Raw genomic sequence first — 19,099 nt, 5'->3', positions numbered from 1 at the left:
TTTGTATTTTGCCTGCAGCGCTATCGCTATATGCTAATTTGAACCTTCCGGTTCGCGTGTTCGCGCTGTCACCTTCGGCGCTTTGGCTTTCAGCTTTTGTATCTTCGCCGCTTCTCGGCGTGGCTTCGGGGGCATGTGCTCACCCCCCGGTTGCGGGCTTGCCTCTTGCGCCTGTTGTTCTTTGTGGAGCGGGGCTGAGAGACGCGCGTCCTTCTCGCGCGTCTCCCATTTTCGACAGGGTTCTCACTTAGCGCATGCGCAGTACACCGGCTGTTTCGCTTTAGCGGTCGGCGGTGGTACTGCACATTTGGACCTGTGAGGAGGAGGATGCTCGCTGGGAGATGTTATGGTGGCTGGACCACATGGAATCTTGGAACGGTCATGCGCTGTTCGGCAAGACTCCGGACATAGTTATCGAGTCCGATGCGAGTCTTTGGGGATGGGGAGCCCAGTGCGGTTCTCTGACGACAGGGGGCCGTTGGTCCCAGGAGGAATTATCCCTCCACATCAATTGTCTAGAGCTTCTTGCGGGCTCTTTTGCGATCCGCTGTCTTTCCCCTCAGGCGACGAACTGTTGCATTCTCCTCCGCATGGACAACATCTCAGCGGTGAGGTATGTCAACAAGCTGGGGGGCACAAAATCCAAACTCCTTTCGGAGATCGCCAAAGACTTTTGGCATCTATGCTTGCAACGCCAGATCACGATTATTGCCGAATACCTTCCAGGTCGCGACAATCTTATTGCGGATTGGAACTCTCGTCACCTTCGGGATTACAGCGACTGGCGTCTCCCCCCTCGAGTGTTTCGGACTTTGGTCCGGATTTGGGGCCAATGCCACTTGGACATCTTTGCCTCTCACCTGAACAGACAGCTTCCCCTGTTTTACACTTGGCGCCCGGATCCGGAGGCTCTGGCCACGGATGCCTTTCTCCAGTCTTGGCCTCCTCTCCTGTGCTATGCATTTCCTCCCTTCATGATGATTCCGAGGGTTCTGGCCCGCACGAGGCGTTTTCTCTCGGACATGATTGTCATCACTTTGGAGGGCTCAGGCGTGGTTTCCAGTTCTACTGGAGATGAGTTGCTCTCCGCCGCTCCTTCTGCCCAACAGGTGGAACCTGTTGCTGGATCCTCTTCTGCAGCCCCACCCTCTCATTCTGTCGGGTCATCTCCGTCTTGTGGCGTGGCGGATTTCGGGGGACGCTGGCAAGTCTCAGGCCTTTCTTCAGACGCTGCCCGACTTATCGGTGAAGCACGTTGGGTGCGCTGGTTCATGTTAGAAGCGGGCATTGACGTTTCCGTCTTTGGGGCCCATTCTGCTCGGGGAGCCATGGCTTCAAAGGCTTTTTCCTTGGGCGTTGGCCTCCAGGATATCATGAAGGCCGCTGACTGGTCTTCGGAATCTGAATTTAAAACATTTTATTTCAAACCTATTGTTGATGTTGCTTCTGTTGTGGTGGATCAGCTTTGAACAAGCATAATCGGAGCCTCCGTCCTCACATAGAATTTAAAATTTGCTAACATTCGTGCCAAGATGAATGCATTTTTGCTATACTGTAATGTTCATGAATCTATGACTTTTTTCCCGCCCTGTTTTGAACTTTGTACTCCTTCCTTTTGGAATGGCCTTTACGGCTCTGTTTTTTTCTTTCCTCCATGCTCCGACCTTAAATGAGATGTGTTGCGAGTTTCTACTTTTCGTTGGTCTACTGTTGTTCCTATGGCTATGGGAAGTTCCTTCGTCCCTTCCTCCGGATGATGACTTCTCCGTGGAACGTTCTTAATGGATTTTGGGACTTCTGTTGTTCTTTATATATGGTTCTGGACAAAGAAAGAGGAAGTTGGAACCTCTATGACTGTTTATATACTATCTATGTACTCTATGGTTACCCAGGGTTTATGGGTAATGTAGTTTTTTTGATTTCTTTATTGTGTTTTTATTGGCTGCTGTGTTCAGTAAAGAAATTGAGAAAAGCATAATCCTCGCCTCCTGTCCTTAAGAGAATTGAAAATTCTTGGCACGAATGTTAGCAAATTTTAAATTGTGTGTGCCATTGTGAGTTCCCTTTCAAGTGTAATTGATGCTAAAAGTCAGTACTTCGTTTGTGGCGATGGCGCTTACTTCCGTATTTATTTACTTCCGTACCACGTGATGTTATGCACATTCTAGATGCAGCATGGCGACGGCTGGTAACGAGACTGAATAAGCGTAGCAGTCAGGTAGGAATCGCTAACTTACACAAAATCTGGAGGGAGAGCTACTTCCTTTAGCGTTCAGAATAGTTACAGCATGCTTTTTTATAGGGAGGATTCCGAAATAGATGTCCCCCTCCAATACTGAAATTTTCTTCTGAAGAAAGGTGGCAGTGGGCTGTATGCATATCACACTCTGGGTAAGTCAGCATGAGGTATATACGATAAGCAAATTCCCTAGTTAAATACCCAACACTTAGTTTTCCATGAATACGGCGTCTAGATTACTAAACTAACGTTAGTATAGTTTTCTTGATTTTTCTTTCTCCCTTTTTAGCATAATGAAGAATAAAAATAAGGATACCCTGTAGAGGATGCGAATTAGTTAAACTGTGTTAAATATTACTTTTTTATTCAGTGGTTGTTGTTTGGATTGGTCTCTCATTAAAGAGAGGGGTGTTGTTTTGAGGCTCTATTAAGCACATGGTACTTTCTTTGTTATGCACTACTTGGTGGAGAATAAGGTTATTTAAAAGGTCACTTGGGTGTTGTTTTTTACTTATAAGCTGGTCCGCCACTCCAAGCATTTGATATTTAAATGAATCAACTGTAATGTGGTTTGATTTTTGTTCCTATGTAACTGTACTTACATGTAATAATCAGCTGTTCTTTGTGTATAAAGATAAATAAGATTTATTTGATCCTCTAGGTGCATGTTTAAAAACTCGTGAACTCAGCTGCCCTAGTCCTGATGAGACCGGAGAATAATAGGGCTGAAATGCGTCGACATCCATTTTGAAGACACCCTCGAAAAATTCAATAAGTTGGAAATTAAGTTAGGAGTATTATAAAAAATATTGGTTGAAGCAATAAACCTCTTTGGCTCCTTTGTTTTGGGTGATCTTCTGTCCCAATGAATGCCTTTTGTAGAATACTTTTAGAAGCATCCTTTTTTTGATAAAAATAGGGCTACGAGATATAAGGAAACAAAACGTATGTTTGTCTGTTGAAATGTAAATATTGTGTGTATTTATATATATATATTTGTCTTTGTAATGTATATGTTTGTATATATATATGTTAAAAAAGAAGAAAAGTTCATCTACATTCACTTTGAAAAAAATGGCTAAATAAACAAAAAAGTTTGTTTTTGTAATTGTTTAGAGTTGCCTTTGGTTTTTGATGGAAATAAGATATAGATTTTTCATGTGATTAATAAGTATATGAAGGGATAATATATTGATCTCTTTTATTTAGTTTGTGATTATCTATCCCGAGGCATTATTTTCTTTATTGGATTTTGTAATTTACCTAGATACTGGAGGGTTACTTGAGTTACCCCCTGATTAATGAGATTGATTCTCAACTCAACACTACCATAACATAACATGTGTATTTGTAAAGCGCACGTTCACCCAGAGGTGTCCTGGCACTGAATAACAGATGTTAATTGTTACCCAACTCAATGGTACTAATTTTTTCGACCTCAGATGGATGAAAGGCTGAGTGGACCCGCCGAGATTTGAACCTGAGACCATGAGGTCCGCAATGCTTTGTGTGAATGTTTTGTGACCGCAATTGTGGTTGCAAAACACTCACAAATTACCACCCTCTTCAAGAGGGTGGTAATGCAGTTGCAATTAAAAAAAATCAAAAGCTGCTTTATTGAGCAGCAGTCCCAGACATGGTGGTCTGCTGAGCCCAGCAGGCCACCATCCCGGGGAGGGATGGCATTCCCAATGGGCTCGCAAATTGCCAGAGGCTCATTATTATTAATGAGCCTCTCGCAATTTGTGACCCCATTGGGATTCGCAAAACAGTGTAATAACACTGTTGTATATTTTCATTTAGAGCCTCACAATTTGCGAATAGCAATGAGTCGGAAATTGCAAAGAGCTTAATGAAAGGGTCATACATCTGGCCCAAAGAGTGCAAGTGAGAAAAATCTGTTGTTTCACAAATTGTCAGCATTGTGATTGTCACTTAAAGGAACAGAGGTCATCAACCTGCAACCAGTAGTGCACTGTCATTAGCTAACACAGAATATGTGGGCCTAGACAGTGGTTCCTTCACTCTCCAATGCTTCCAGCAGTCACACGGGCATTGGAAGATGTCCACTTAGGTGAGCTTCTACCTAACAACTTTTTTTAACTTCTCCTTCCTGTAGTTAGAAATGATGCAGTGCTTGAGCAGTCTATATATATATATATATATATATATCTATATATATATATATATATATATAGATATATATATATTTTTTTTTTTTTGAGGAAGCCTTCACGGCGAAACGCGTTTGTCTTTCTGGGGGCAGGGGGGTCTGCAAATAAATCGTGAAATATCTCAAGCTTGGAGTGCCGTCTACTTTCTTGAAACGAAGCAAGTGTTTGCCGATATATATATATATATATATATATATATATATATATATATATATATATATATATATATATATATATATATATATTCACTGAAAAAACCATAGGTTTCACACCAGTCATAGTTAGGTGGAAATTTTCCTCGCATAAAACCATTGAAATTCCCACGTTATAGTTAGTTGGACTCACTATAACTTGCGCGTGCAATGCACTGCTGATGACGTCACATATTACATCACTCATGTTATGGTCAGTGACATCACTCATGACATCACTGATGACATCTCAAATTACATCACTGATGACAACATCCTTGTGACAAAGTGGTAGACCTCCTATCAGCATAAAATAACCTTTGACACACACATTCAAAAATAGAAACTAACATTTTCTTAAAAAAGGAGAAACCAATACCAATTACAACAACTTATTAGGTAATTCCAACATCTACATACACATCCACTCATTTACCAACAGTTCTATATAGTCACTCATGCATGTACTTACTCATCATATGTACTCATACACCTATACATCCTGTTACACACTAATACTCATCCATATAGTTACTAACACACAAATTCACACATGCAAATAAACTATCAAAAAAACTTTACTTGATTATACTGCTATATACACACCACTACACATACTTCTACAGAAACGGAAACATATTTACTCTCTTAAACAATCAATTATAAAAACACATACTCACTAACCCACCCATACAAACAATCATCCACCCATACAGTCTTGCACACATGCTGTCTTCAAAATACATACAAATAGTGAGTCACTCATTCATGCATCTGTGCTCTAAGTAATATCCCCCACCGAACCATACAGACACTGATACTGATACTCAAAAAAACAACTAATAACCCATATACACACTCATGTAGCTACTCACCAACCCATGCAGCCACTTATACACAAAGTGAGACACAGATACAGATATTTAAATATTTAAACATTACTCGCTAATATATGTATTCACTAAGATACATTTAATAAGTCAGTTAACCAATCAATTTTACACAAAAAAACATCCATTTAGACATTAATTTACCCATTTATTCTTCCATCAACCTTTAGATATACATATATAAAAAATATTTATTTTTCAGAAAGATACGCATTCACTGGATGATGTCATCAGTGATGTCCTTTGAGATGTCATCAGTGATGTCATGAGTGATGTCACTGACCATGTCATGAGTGATGTAATATGTGACGTCATCAGCAGTGCATTGCACACGCAAGTTATAGTGAGTCCAACTAACTATAACGTGGGAATTTCAATGGTTTTATGCGAGTAAAATTTCCACCTAACTATAACTGGTGTGAAACCTACGGTTTTTTCAGTGAATATATATATATATATATATTATCTTCCAATACATACATTTGCATTGCAATCCATATTTGCCAATTGAAATTATAATTTGCACATTGCAAACCCTTATATATATGTATATATATATTATAAATATATTACCTACTGGCGGTCGCCAGTAGGTAGTTATAGTTAGGACCTAGTTTCCATAGGAAATCCACAACATTCTATTTGGAATAACTTTGGCGCCGGTGGACGAATCTTCGTGAATTTCTCCAAGAAAATGGCCTGCTCGGTTCCGCTCCTTCCCTAAAAGTTTGGGGGTGATTCTTCAAGTGGGGGCCAAGAAAAAAGGGGAGTCCCAAAACATGTTTTCCCCATGCAATTTTCCATAGGGACCTTTAGCCAGGGCTACAGCCTGAACAGCTGAACAGAATTACATCAAATGTGGCAGAGAGGTAGAGTTCGGTTCACAGATTGTGCTTTTTGTTAAATGGTGTAAATCCGTTCAGTAGTTTTTGAGAAAATTAAAAGTAAACTCATAGCGATATCTAGAGACGAAGTACCGCACGTGTACGGAAATCCGTACAATTATGAGCATGAGCTGCATGCTGATTGGCTGTCAACTGTCTGTCAACACTCCAAACCAGGAAGTGTTGGCAGTCATCTTGTTCGTCGCTAGAACCAAGTCACAAGAAAACCGTAAAACTAAGTTGAGAAATAAGGAAAGGAGGCAGGGTATAAACATCCTGACCCTCTAGGCTTGCTCAGGGGGTCATACATGGATCTTTAGGCTCAATTTGTTCAATAAAAAATTGCACTGTACGTGTATGGTACTCGTATGCATAGGAAAAGGGAAAAAAAACTAGAAGTCCGTTTTATTCTTAATTAGCTCCCGGGGGAGCAAATCCCGGGGCAATTTTTGTACATAATGGGGGGCTTATAAGGTGCCCCGTGCTCCAGGGAACGCCACCCCTCTGTGGTTTTATTTTGAAGTATGTGGGGGGGTTACGGTCCCCCTCCCTGCTGCTCGGGACCACCACCCCTCAGGGCTTTGTACCGAAAACCATACAATTACGAGCACGAGCTGCATGTTGATTGGATGTCAACTGTCTGTCAACACTCCAAACCAGGAAGTGTTGGCAGACATCTTTTATTTTGAAGTATGCAGGAGGGCTCACAGCCCACCTAAATGTCCTGGGGACCACCTCCTTTCTGGGGCAGTAATTTTTAAAATAGGGGAGTCCGTGACAGCACGGACCTCCCAGCCCCGGGGACCACCACTTCTCGGGGCTTTTTAATGTTGGGAGGGGGTCGCGCGGCCTCCATCCTGGAGCTCTTGATGGCTCTGAGGTCCACCATCTCTCACGGCTGACTCCTGCAGTGTTCCGGGGTGCCTACCACCGGGACACTGCTGTTTGCTATTGTAGGGCGGGAGCGTCGCGGCTCCCACTTTAGCACAACAAACCGTTTTCCTATTTTTTTGAGAGAGTACGCAAGTTAATCTTTTGTCTCTTTCAACTTGAAAAGCAGATTGGTTTTCCTTAGAGAGAGCAGCATATAAACTGATCGCTGACAAAGCAATGCTGGCTCTCGAACGACACGGGGAGCTGGCTGGGACCGTGGGGGTATTGGTGCTCCCCACATGGTCCCCAATGTTATATTTTGAGTCCCGGGGGATTGGGGTCCCTTTGCAGCTCCTTAAACATTCATACATATAATTTCTGCAAAATATTTTTTTTGTGTTGGGGAACAGAGTATTACTCTAGTGACTTTGTCATCCATGTATTTTTTTATTTTTTCTTTATTTGAATTCCGCTTTATTTACAGTATGTTTCTACCTCTCTTCAAAATGAGTTCCACAGCGTAGCATCCGTTGCAGTGTTCTTAGCTTTTTTGTTCTTTTGCTGACTTACCAGTTTGTGTTCAAGATTCTGTGTCCTATTTGTGTAGCTTTCCTTTGTGTATCTTTTGTGCAGCCTTCTTTTGTGTATCTTCTTTTGTATCTGACTTTGTCTATTCAGTGCTTGATCCAGTGTCCATAACATAACATAACATATTCCTGTTTATTGTAAATAAAGCACTTGACACAATGCAGAGTGACACTGTATTTATTGTATTTAATTTTTGAATGTTTTCAAAATAATATACACTCTTGTAAAAAATATTGTTGCTTTATTTCTAACATAAATATTTAATATATTTCATATGAATCACCACATATGCTGATATTACAGATAAAATGAAGTGTTTATATTTTTGTACAAGGACCTACAACATAAGAAATTCAGTATGGAAAATCAACAAAAAAATTTGGAAGACAGTTTCAAAATTAGCAAGAGTGTCATAAAAGATCTGAACATACTTTTTACAAGTAGCGAGAATGAAGAGGAAAATATAAATGCTGAGGATATCAGCTGTGATTTCCTAGACTAAACCTTAGATGCTGATTTTGTGGAAGCATTAGATGACATCGAGTATGATCATATGACTTTTGAAATTGATAATCAGGAATATGAAATACATGATGAAATTATTTTAGAAGCTCTATTAAGTTATGAGATGTTACAAGACTACATTTATTATTATATAATAAAAATGGTTTTAGACACTCTTCTTGCAGAATTGTAATCTTTCAGCTAGTACTGGTACTCATGTTGCAAAGTGGGCCTTAGGGCATGGACTGCTTCAAACCCCTATAGACTATGTATGCACTCTTCCATGCACCGACAAATTTGTCTTTTATACCTTCAATTGCCCAGTCTGTTTCCTTACACTTCCAGGAAACACTATCACACTTCTAGAAAGGCAGCAAGTGTGCAAATTTCTTACTGCCTTCGGCCGGGGTAGTTGTTACTACAAAAAGGCTCGATAAAGGGCCTGCACTTGAATACGAATATGAAATAGAAGAATACTTGATAACCATAGCCAAGAAAGGCAGCAAGTAGATGTGTGGATGATGTGTTGATTGAGTGGAAGATGAATAATGTAAAAAATAAGAAAGGTGCAAATTACCCAGTGCCTTTAGCCGGGGAAGTAGTTACAATAAAAAGACTCGATAAAGGGCCTTGACTTTGAATCAGAATATGAAATTGAACAATAATTAGTAACCCCAGCCAAGAAAGGCAGCAAGTGTTGAAATTTCCCAGTGTCTTCAGCCAGGGAAGTTGTTACAACAAAAAAGCTTGATAAATGTCTAATGACTAATGTTGAGGATAGCGATGCTCCTGTTTCCTGTTATTTATGAGGTTGATAGACTGTTTCACGTAATACAAAAGTTCATCGCAATAAATGCATAGAAATTTAAGTTGACCAAAATCAAAATCAATATGTGAGTATGGAATGCTTGTCGAAGATGCTGTTGCAGCAGTTGATGTGCTTATTGCAGCAACAAGTGGGTTGTCCTCCAATCTTTGTGTTGCAGCTCAAGCAAAGTTGTTGGGGTGCATGTTCTTCATGTGTCACACTCTATTTGCTGTGCCAAAGGAGTATTTTTTAGATGGATTACCCCTTGAAAGAGTTGTTTGGCAAATTTTACAGATTACTTTTGGAGCATTAACCTTCGGTTGGTGTAGTAGCTACAACAAAAAGGCTCGATAAAGGGCCTTGACTTTGAATCAGAGTATGAAATTGAAGAATAATTGATAACGCCAGCTAACAAAGGCAGCAAGTAAGTGTGTGTATGGTGTGTTCATTGAATGGAAGATGAATAAGGTAAAAAGTCAGAAAGGCTGTAGATGCGCAAAGTAACTAGTGCCTTATCAGGGAAGTAGATCTTTGGATACCCTGCTAATTACACAGACTGTGCATCGCAAGAAGGTTGCAAGTGTGGAAATTACCCACTACTATTCACGGGAAGTAGTTACCAAGAAGGTTGAATAAAGGGTCTGCACTTTGAATTTGCATTACAAGAAGAAGAATTGATAACCGAAGCCAAGAAAGGCAGCAAGTAGGTGTGTGTATGTGTGGATGATGTGTTGATTGAGTGGAAGGTGAATTAGGTGAAAAATAAGAAACACTGCAAATGTGGAATTTACCCAGTGCCTTCAGCCGGGGAAGTAGTTACAACAAAAAAGGCTCAATAAAGGACCTTGAGTTTGTTCAGAATTTGAAATTGAAGTATAATGGATAACCCCAGGCAAGAAAAGCAGCAAGTGTGCAAATTTCCCACTGCCTTTGGCCGGGGTAGTAGCTACAACAAAAAGGCTCGATAAAGGGCCTTGACTTTGAATCAGAATATGAAATTGAACAATAATTGATAACCCCAGCCAAGAAAGGCAGCAAGTGTGCATATTTCCCAGTGCCTTCGGCCGGGGTAGTTGTTACAATAAAAAAGCTTGATAAATGTCTAATGACTAATGTTGATGATAGCGATGCTCCTGTATCCTGTTTTTTATGAGGTTGATAGACTGTTTCACGTAACATAAAAGTTAATGAGTACCATTTACAAGTTACCAACGGAGCATTAATGTTTTTTTGCCCTTTCGGGAAAGTAAATAACTTCCAAATTAGAGCTTCTTTTTTGGAGGTTCTTCTGGAATGAAATCTCCTTCTGAAGAATAAGTGGAAGATTAGTCTATTGCTGTTATTATGGTTATCTTTATTCTATTTGACAGGATTCCCAGAAGAGATGGTTCTTGTTAGAAAGTCAAAGTAGAATGAACAAAATGGGAGGGATCTTTCAACAGTTGGTATAGGATGTGTTATGAACCAATACAGTACAATACATATACTTTCTGGCTCTTTTTCAGCTAAATATTCAATTTGCTGTACAGATTTAAGTACTCGATTTCATGTTGCAGCAAGACCTAGACTCACTCAAATGATTGTTTTGGATTTGGAGTAAATATTTGCAGATGATAAGTCATCTGAACATTCTTACGGTCTAATTTGTCAATGAGATAATATCTTCAAATTGTAACTATATAATTTCTTACTTAGACTCTTCTCATGGGAAATCTCTTCCCACATCTCATTCAATTCTGTCTTTTCTGATTTTGTTATGTAGGATGTTATATATCGAGCAACAGCAATGGGATTGTCTGCAACATATTGAATGTCTATGTTAGCATTCCACATGAATAAAATGACTGGGTTATAGTCATTTATCTATTTTAATTCTTCATTTCTTTTTTAGTTGTAGGTATTTTTGGGAGAATTTCTTGTGATAGTATGTCACAAAGATGACATAAAACTGTTCATTCTTCCTTTCATTATTACAGGACGTGGAAATCCAAAACGACATTTGGTGTCAAACTTGTCCTTAGATTTGTATTTTCAACGACAGTATTTCCCATAACGATGGCTTTGGAATTGTAAGACTTGTTGTCTTAAGTCCTTATCTTGTGTACTTTTGGGTATATCACATGTAGCATATTCTTCAATAAAAGATAGTACAGTATCATGTGACTCAGTTCCAAATTTGGGAGCATCTTTGATCCATATTAGCATATATATGTGAGGAGCACCTCTCGCTTGATACTCCTTTCTCCAAAAGAAATCCAAAACCTCCCCGAGAGGAGGATTTTTTTTATTGGTGATAAAAGACATCATAGATGTAAGTTCATACATTTAAGTTTTCTATGGTGACCGTTCCAGTACTCATTAGTACCACGGTGACATGCCGTGAGATTAATTAGCTGAGATTCCAAAACATCTTTCTGCTGTACTTTATCCATAAATTCCTTTGTCGAAACATTTTGCAGATGTACACCTGTTTTCAATATATGATTCACTGCATAAGAAAATGCAGACAAGTCACTCTCAAACAAAAGATGAAACAAATATGGAATACATTGTCGAAATCCTGGATCTTCTGCATACAACCTTGATGTCCGGTATTCAGATTCAGGAATCTGCATAGGTCAGTCATCATATCGTCCTCCTGTAACTGTTGGAAACAACTGAGGGAAACAATGAGTTTCCAAGCTTTTTTCACGTACACTAATGGGACTTCCCTTTGCTTCTTTCATTTGGAATAACTCTATAGTATTCTCCTTCACTTCTTTGGAATGAACTGGATGAATACTATAATGTTCGTAGATGACTTCAGTTCTGGAGTCATCTACTTTTTCAATTTGTCCAGGTGTGGAATCTCTTCTTCTACAGTTATTTATTCTTCTCCCATATATACAACTCTACTAACCACAGAATAGATTGAAGGCAGTTCTCAGCACAGATACTGAAGACAAATTTAGATCCAAAGCTGAATTCAAGTTGTGAATCCTGCTGTCTGCAGTGTAGATTGAATGCAGTTGTTGACACAAAGATCGATGAATGAATTTGAGAACACAGTACAATTGTCTATGCCTTAAATAAAGCAAGGCTGGATTCAATGCTGTCCTTAGTGTAGATGGAAAGCTGAATTCAAGCTGTGAACTCTGCTGTCCGCAGTGTAGATTGAAGGCTCTAGTGAGCACAGTTATAGATGAATGCTGTTTGTGACATTCTTTTACAAAATCGGAAGATATAGAATCCATTAGTCTCTACCTTAAATAATGCAAGGCTGGATTCAATGTTTTCTGTAGTAGTGGAGCTCCTGGTACCAAGTTGTGAACTCTACTGACTGCAGAATAGATTGAAGGCAGTTGTAAGCACAGATACTGAAGAGAAATTTAGATCCAAAGCTCAATTCAAGTTGTGAACCCTGCTGTCCGCAGTGTAGATTGAAGGCAGTTGTTGACACAAACATCGATGAATGGTATTTTGTCACAGTTAACAGAATCTGAGGACACAGTACAATTGTCTCTGCCTTAAATAAAGCAAGGCTGGATTCAATGCTGTCCTTAGTGTACATGAAAAGTTGAATTCAAGTTGTGACCCCTGCTGTCTGCAGTATAGATTGACGGCTCTAGTGAGCACAGTTATAGATGAATGCTATTTGGCACATTCTTTTACAAAATCGGAAGACACAGAATCCATTAGTCTCTACCTTAAATAAAGCAAGGCTGGATTCAATGTTTTCTGTAGTACTGATGTGCTCGTGGTACCAAGTGGTAAACTCTGGCTTGTGGCATCCATTAACAAAATTGTCTCTGCCTTACATAAATCAAGTTGTGTCCAATTGTCTCTGCCTTAAATAAATCGAGACTGAATTCAATGTTGTCTGTAGTGCTTATGCGCTCCTGGTATCAAGAGTTAAAGTCTGTTGATCGCAGTGTACATTTGAAGGCAGTACTTAGTATAGCCATTGAGGAAGGTTTTTTTGTGGCACGCATTAACAAAATTGTCTCTGCCTTACATAAATCAATGTATATACGAGGGGGTTTACCCAAACATAGTCACTGGGACCTGGGTTCAATGAGTACTAAGATGAAGGGGTCCCAGTGTGAATCACAAGGAATAGACAAATCAAAACAAAAATATAATGCAGCAAACAATTAATGAATCCACACTGTTTTAATTCACAACGGGATATGGTGTATAACAATGTACAAACAATTTATGAAATTTTGCGGCGGTTGCAGGTGTCGAGGAGGGGAGGAAAGGGGAAGTGAAGTGATGGTCAAGTGAGATGGTGAGGATAGAAGGATTGAGTGACAATCAAATCGGGCAATTTACAGTAGTGTAATATCAAATTCAATATACAAAAAGACCAAGAGTTCAAGCATGTAAACAAAATGACATACTCCACATAATACAATTAATGTAGCTAATGATGGCGTGGAGTTGACATAAAGAGGTGGTTGTCGACGTTTTGACCCTCTCAAATGCAGGGATTAGTTGTACCCTTGCTGTGGGGTCTTCTTCAGGACCAGGAAGGGAGCGGGACAGGCAACCGATTGCCAAGTTGCGTTGACTGAAGCAAGCAGTCGGAAGACCAATCACACCGCTATGATTGTGGGCGGGACCACGTATATCTGGCAGACATTGTAACTCAGAGTTTTCACCACAGAGTCGATTGATCAATATCACCCCCACAACGAATGCTCCAGTAAACAAAACATCAGCAACCCGATTCAGGACAATTAATCTTCCACCTGAAGCTCTGCCCTTTGTGGTCGTACTGACAGGAGTTCCACCGCTAAAAGAGGGGAAAAGGGAAACACACCTTGAATTAAAGAATAAATGTGCGCAGTGGTTGCAGATAAACAGACCCCTACCCCCTAATATCTATGGTGAAATCCTCTCAGTAAGAAGGGGGGAGTGGATTGGGAGAGGAATAAAAACAATAGCAGGGGATATAATAACAGTTAATTTTAAAGACATTGCAGCAGTGAATTATATATGCAATGCACCTCCCAGCAGATCGCACACACAAATTCACCCCTTACATTTATCATATTTCTACCCATACACACCCCAAAGACCGGTTCAGACAAATAGAATTCCCATGAATAGGGCTCAACAGATGGAACTTCAGTACAGATTAGCTCAATGGCAAATGCCTTATCAAGCCACCCCAGCGTATGACCCTTTCCTAACTCAACATGCGCACTGGAATAGGTTCAGTGCTCTTGAGGAGGTGGACTGACTTGCACTGGAGAAATCTAGTGTTCCTGACACCCTTAAAAGATCAGAGGAGGAAGGGTTCATTGTAACAGGAAAGGGAAATCTGAATACTACAGGATATAGTGATGGTAGGGGAGTTAACAAGAAGAATCTGAAAACAAAAATAGGGGGAAATAAAACAACAGAACAATTAGATCAAAAGAGGACCCCAGATCAAAGCAGACAGGATAATGTCATCATGTCAGAACCCCGCACTAACATAACATCAATAGAAATAGGCCAGGAAGAGCATTTATCGAGGGGTCTAATAGAACTGCCCATGGGGGACAATCATGAAATCTTCGAGTTATATCCTGGAATATTGCAGGATTAGCAGCTAAATTTGGGTCCCAGGAATGGCAGATTTACATTAACAACTTTCAAATGATATGCCTCCAAGAAACATGGGCGGTCGACCCAAACCTGTATAGTTTAGAGGGGTACAAATGTTTCTCTGTCCCGGCCACAAAGTCACCATCGGGGAGAGCGATGGGGGGACTAATAATGTATGTAGATCTTCTTATGCAGGGAACCTGGTTCAATTATAATTGGGACTCACACAACATACAAGCTGTAGGGTATCGTTTTAAAAGACTTAATTTCCTTTTAATAAATTGGTATAACGCCGTAGGCACGATGGGAAAGGGTCCAGTCGTTAAAGAACTGGACTCTTGTTTAGCAAAGCTGGACTCTTTAAATAAGACACCAAACTCCCCCAGCATAATACTTATGGGGGATTTTAATTGTCATCTCTGTGACAACTTAAAACCATTTAACAGTGACTGGTCAAGATACACTGTAGTAAAAGGGCCACACTTTGTACACACAACTGAGGGATGGGATCTAGAGAAATTAACAAAAAGGCACAACTTGGTCCACACTATGGACCTTGCTGACTTAGGCTCAAATGGAGACCTCAACCCAACATTTGAAGGTAGAGGTTGCCAGTCATATATTGACTTTATTCTAGTCTCGCCCCTCATAAAAAGAAACATCAGTAGTATGGCCATAGACATAAGCATCTTCAGTGATCATAACCCTCTGACACTCACATTAAAAGGTTTCGATTTTAAAAAATGTACACGTAGAACAGACGTCATGGAAAAGGCAGTAGACCAGGGAAGGAGGATTAGGTGGACTAAGATGGATGGAGACAAATTTTACAGGAGTTTAATATCAGAGGGCCTAAACGCTATAAATACATGCCTGGATCCTGACGTGGGAGGAGCATTAGTGGTCAGTGCATTTGAGGAAATTGCACGTCATGTGGACAATCTACTAAGGGCCTCTAAAGATAGTAAATTACCCTCCACTCTGCGTTGGTTTGACTCTGCCTGTACTAAGGCATATAAAAGACTTAAACTTAGCCTCCATTCTAAACCCAGGGACAATCTTAAAATAACACAACATAAAACTGAATACAAAAAAACATTGAATTGTCGGAAAAAGAGCTTACAAAATCAAGCCTGGGAGGACCTAAGGGAGGCGGCAGTAAGGCGAGATACCTCGGGATTCTGGAAGGTTATTAATGCTCCATGCTTCCAGGACCCAGGAGCACCAAAAATAATAAATACTATTTTACCTGAACAATGGCAGTCCCACTTCCAAAACCTCTACAATTATACAGGACAATTAAATCAAGGTGAAGGACCAAGGTCAAAAATGGACTTTTGCCTAGAAGAAGTGGAACTGGCAATAGTAGGGCTTAGCAAGAACAAAGCGCCGGGCCCTGATGGTATACCCCCGACCTTTTCCTGAGTAACACAGATCTTTGGGCCCCACTGCTCACGAGGGTCCTGAACGAGGCAGTGGTGGCAGGACTGCCTCGTTCCTGGTCCACAGCAACCATAGTCCTGATCTACAAAAAGGGGAATCGGGATGACCCCCAATGTTATCGCCCTATATCCCTTATAGACGTGTCAGCTAAAGTATTGGGCCGTGTTATTTTACATCGTTTGCAGGAGTGGGCAGAGGAGCACCAGGTTCTGACAGATGTCCAATACGGTTTCAGGGAGGGCAGATCCACCACCGATCCATGTTTAAACCTGTACCTCCTAACAGCAAAATACACCATTGCCAGTAGTGGGACTATATATATGGGATTTATGGACCTCTCCGCGGCTTTCAACCGTGTAAATAGAGAAAAACTTTGGTTGTTATTGCTAAGCTTAGGAGTGGATCAACCCCTTGTAGACGTCCTAAAAGCCCTACATTGGAACACATCTGCAAGTGTGAGACATAATCAAGAGGGAAGTAGGACTGAGCTCTTCTTATGTACCAGTGGAGTGAGGCAGGGCTGCATTTTAGCACCCTTCCTGTTCTCTATATATATTAATCTCCTGGATAAAGAACTACTTAAATTACACGTGGACTCACCCCAAATTGGACATCGAGCGGTGCCGGTATTACTCTATGCCGATGACGCGGTATTGTTAGCCAGAACTCCATTGGGGCTACAGAAGTTGATCGATGGTTTTGTTGATTTTATGGCCAAACTTGATTTATCAACAAACTTGGAAAAATCTTATATTATGTCAACAGGAGTTAAAGTAAAAGAAAAAGGAAAATTCATATATAAAATTGGGTCACACAAGATTGGCCAGGTTAAGATCTTTTCATATCTTGGTGTACTGTTTGACAATCAATTGAACTTCAACCCCCTAGTGGAGAAACATGCAACGAAGCTGGCAGCGTCATCAGGGGCCATTATGGGGTACGGGAAAAGACTGGGTAGATGGTCCCCAGAACAAATATTAAATTTGTATAGATCGATATGTTGTGCTAAAGTTACCTATGGAGCAGAAGTATGGGGCTTTATAGATAAAAAATTACAACAGATCCAGGTGGAAGAAAATAAATTCCTCAGGAGAATATTGAAACTACCGCAGAGTACCACGGCCTTCATTATTCATGAGGAAGTGGGAGAACCTTATATTGAAGACAGGATTAAAATCAAACCTCTTCTTGCTTGGGTTAAAATCTGGATTAACCCAGAAGCGGGCCTTACAAGACAAATCATAAAAGACTGTCTGAAACGTGACAAAGGGGGTCACATTCCCTGGCTAAAGTACATAAAGGATACTATGGAGGCAATTGGCTGCAAATTTTTTTTTACAGACCCAGAATCCTTAATTGGCCAGAATAAAATAATGGTTAAAAAACTTTTTTCAGATTGGTCACTTACAATGAGGGACGCGATGGAAAGATGTAAACCCACTGTCTCATCTTACTGCGAACTAACAGCGAAGCAAGGAATGGAACCATATCTGAGGGTCATGCATAATGCTCAGGATCGATATCATATGACCCGATTCAGACTAAATATGCTCCATCATTTATTTGCGGTTCCTTCTGGGTTCACTTTGACAGTGGAGGCGAAGGGTACCTGCGGCTGCGACGCTAGGTCTCCGCAGGATACCCTTCACTTTGTTTTGTTATGCCCCTATTATTCTGCCCCAAGACGTAAGTTTTTGGTAGGGATTCTGAAAGAAGTAAAATTCAGACAAGCAAAAAAGGCCCTGAGGTTTCTTCAGGAGGCTGCAGATGCCCACACGTTGTTTTGCATTATAAATTTTATCCGGGTTGCATTGCAGCTAAGGAACACCAGAGAAATAACTGACTCTAATGCTATTTAATCATGTAATGTAAATTCCTCTTTCCCCTTATTCATGAAATGCGTTTTAGCCACCAATTTTTAAAACTTATAGCTTTTTAAAAAAAATTATTTATAATATGTGTATATTGTGTATGTGCTTTTATGGTGTCTTTTTAAGTGCCGAATAAAGATTTATAATTGAAATTGAATGCTGTCCATAGTGTAGATGGAAAGCTGAATTCAAGTTGTGAACCCGGCTGTCTGTAGTGTAGATCGAAGGCAGTAGTTGACATGAAGGAATGCTTTTTGTCACTTATTTAAATAAAATCTGAAGACATGCAGTAGAAATATCTCTAAATTAAAAAAATGCAGGCTGAATTTCCTACTGTTCAAGCTTTAAGAAAATCTGAGGACATTGTGAAATTGTGTCTGTTTTAAATGAATCAAGATTGTATTGAATGTTTTCTGTGTGCTGGTGCTGTTGGTATCTAGTTGTCAACTCTACTTAGCGCAGAATTGGTTGAAGGCAGTTCTCAGCACACAAACTGAAGAGAAATTTACATGCAAAGCTGAATTGAAGTTGTGAACCCTGCTATCCGCAATGTATATCGAAGGTACTACTCGACACAAACATTGATGAATGCTTTTTTGTACAGTTAACAGAATCTGAGGACATAGCACAATTGTCTCTCCCTTAAATAAATTGAGACTAATATGTCATACTCTGTTTTAAGAATGTGCTGCATTCTTAAATGCACAAAGGCAAGCATTAAGTTTGATACCATGCTTACGTCATCAATAATGAGAAGTTTCATTTTCTTCAAGAGTCTTCACAACAAGCTTCTCCAGATAGCTTGTGGTATTCCAATTTGTTGTCATGCTCCACAGGTAGTATAACTAAACGATATAATGTAGCATTGGAAATGTTAACATTTGGTCATATTTTGAATATAAGGAATTTATTACAAATATGCGACATGCAAATGTTGCTAATTATGGAACTATTCTACAAGATATAAGAATTGGAAAAATGACTGAACATGGCAAAGAAGTTTTACAAAGACGATTACTTTCCAATTTGTTTTCAAATGAAAATATTGTTCCTGAGC

The sequence above is a fragment of the Lissotriton helveticus genome, chromosome 2_1, assembly GCF_964261635.1.
Source record: "Lissotriton helveticus chromosome 2_1, aLisHel1.1, whole genome shotgun sequence".
Taxonomy (NCBI): Eukaryota; Metazoa; Chordata; class Amphibia; order Caudata; family Salamandridae; genus Lissotriton; species Lissotriton helveticus.
The sequence above is the reverse complement of the archived record's forward strand: the minus strand, read 5'-3'. Positions refer to the sequence as shown.